Source organism: Limulus polyphemus, unplaced genomic scaffold (assembly GCF_000517525.1).
Source record: "Limulus polyphemus unplaced genomic scaffold, Limulus_polyphemus-2.1.2 Scaffold394, whole genome shotgun sequence".
In the NCBI taxonomy this organism is placed as follows: domain Eukaryota; kingdom Metazoa; phylum Arthropoda; class Merostomata; order Xiphosura; family Limulidae; genus Limulus; species Limulus polyphemus.
The window spans coordinates 449,996-452,953 of NW_013666004.1; the positions used below are offsets into that span (position 1 = coordinate 449,996).

At 32.0% G+C, this 2,958-nt stretch overlaps 1 protein-coding gene across 2 annotated transcripts in view; it reads left to right on the forward strand.

The window, feature by feature from the left end:
* Positions 1–2,958, forward strand: part of LOC106457936 (paired box protein Pax-6-like) — a 104,587-nt gene that overhangs the window by 91,969 nt on the left and 9,660 nt on the right. The window lies entirely within an intron of this gene.

The following is a 2,958-nucleotide window of genomic DNA, read 5'->3' on the forward strand; positions in this document are numbered from 1 at the left end:
ATCACCACCCACCGTCAACTCTTGGGCTACTCTTTTACCAACGAATAGTGGGATTGACCGTCACATTATAACGCCCCCACGGCTAAAAGAGCGATCATGTTTGGTGGGATGGGGATTCGAACCCGCAACCCGCAGATTGCGAGCCGAGCGTCCAAATCACCTGGCCATGCCAAACCATAACCTGAATTAAAGACATATATTTTCCAAATGTATAAATATACAATACACACCTTGTATAAATTAAGTACATTTAAAAATGCTCAAAAATAAATACAATTAGTTAGTTTATCCGATATACTTTACTTTTTTAAATCAAAATCTTACTGTAATTACACTTTCTCTTTTTATTATAGAAATGCAATTGATTTCATAATCTTTTATAACTTAATACATCTTACTTTACTGTCAGTGATAGTTTCTACGGTTCACAATTGCAACTGGCGTTACACAATCACTGCTACTTCTACTGAAATATTTTTCTAAAAATAATCTTTTATGTTTTGCATTACATGTCCTAAAAGAAAAAAACATTAAGAAAACATGAAAATATGGTTCTTTTGGAATTAGAAGTTTTCTTAAGAAAATTAAATCAATTTTATAAAGGGGAAAAATGAATAAAAAACGAAAAATTTACTTGAAAAAATAAAAACGCAGTCACGAAATAAATATTCAATATCATGGCACAAATTCATAGGGTGCTCATTATGTAATGTGCCCTCGATTTTTGAGGTACCGGTGGAAGTAAAACCCAAATTGTGTTGGGACTATACTGTGTATCCAGTTTATCCTCAACTTCACCGGCCTCACATGCTTAGAAAAAAACACGAAAAGGAGCAGATATGGGTGCTCTATCCCATAACGTCCCACATCTTTACCACCTTTCCCCAAGATGTTAAGCTGTTACTATACTAAGCTTAACCTAAATTATTAGTATAGCTCCCATTCACCACCCTTCCATACCACTATCTGGATCTTTAATGGTTCTAAAGAGATCCAAACAGTAGCAGGTGTTGTATAGGGAAAGTGATACAATTACAGTAATTCACCTGTGTAAGGTATACAATTGTCTAAATAAGTAATTCTAATTACTTCTCCTCCAATCAATTTTGGACATTATTTTTATTGTATATATTATAATTTTATTTATGTTATTACTTTCAAATTTATATACATACATTATATATTTATTTATTATAAAATAATTTAACATATTTAATTAAGGTTTTTTTCATCAAAGCCGTTAAAATAATTTTTTTGTACAAATATATTTACATTAGATATTAAAACTGTACATTGCTACAAATCTTACAATACCTAAGAAGTTGTGAATGTACAGTGCTCTGTATGTCATTTGTTGGTAAATTATTGTTTGAAGAGGGAAGGTTTGAATTAATTTCTTTTATCATAAATATTAATATAAATCTAAATATTGTATTTGATATGAAAGATAAACGTTACCAATATAATTACTTAATATTGCATTGTTAATACTAATTAAATCATCTATACACCTACACGCTAAGGAAAATAATTCCGAATTTATAAAAAAAATTATAAACTTATTTTCCTAAGAGAAGAGATTGTGAAATCAGTCAGAAGTTCGGAATAAAGAGTTGGAGAGAAATGACAGACAGACTGACAATTAAAGAGCAAAATAACGGACATGGAGTTAAAGAAAAGATTTAATTATGAAAAGTGGACATTATAAGAACTACAAAATCATCTGAAGCTAAATTATTGCACGTTAGACGACTATGTTTCAAATGTGTTGGCAGCAGAAACGCTCCACAACTGTTGGGTACTATGTTAAAGTTATCATCATATACAATCTACCAACCTGGATACACTTTCAGGTATATTAGCTTATCGGCAGCAGGAACGGCCCACAATTGTTGGGTACAATATTAAAGTTATGATCATATACACTCTACCAACCTGGATACACTTTTAGGTATATTAGCTTATCGGCAGCAGGAACGGCCCACAATTGTTGGGTACTATATTAAAGTTATGATCATATACACTCTACCAACCTGGATACACTTTCAGGTATATTAGTGTATTGTCAACAGATATACCCCACAATTGTTGGGTACTATATTAAAGTTATCATCATATACAATCCAACATCCTGGACACACTTTCAGGTATAGTAGTGTGTTTGGAACAGATACAGTCAACAGTTATGGTTATATAACTTTGTTTCTTATTAAAGATATATCGGAGAACTTTTCGTGACTGGCTGAAGAGCCAGCAACTGATTTCATTATGTCATTTGCTGCATTATTTATTAAATTCTGCTATACATTACGTGACACGGACAAACAAGTTCCTATCTTAATTTGTACTATACATTAGTGATACGGACAAACCAGTTCCTTTCTTAATTTGTACCATACATTAGTGATACGGACAAACAAGTTCCTATCTTAATTTGTTCTATACATTAGTGATACGAACAAGCAAGTTCCTTTCTTAATTTGTTCTATACATCAGTGACACGGACAAACAAGTTCCTATCTTAATTTGTTCTATACATTAGTGACACGGACAAACAAGTTCCTATCTTAATTTGTTCTATACATTAGTGACACGGACAAACAAGTTCCTATCTTAATTTGTACTATACATTAGTGACACGGACAAACAAGTTCCTGTCTTAATTTGTACTATACATTAGTGACACGGACAAACAAGTTCCTATCCCATGTCTTACATACATAAATGTGTTTATCCCGTGTCTTACATACATAAATGTGTTTATCCCATGTCTCACATACATAAATGTGTTTATCCCGTGTCTTACATACATAAATGTGTTTATCCCGTGTCTTACATACATAAATGTGTTTATCCCGTGTCTTACACACATAAATGTGTTTATCCCGTGTCTCACATAAATAAATGTGTTTATCCCGTGTCTTACATAAATAAATGTGTTTATCCCGTGTCTTACAC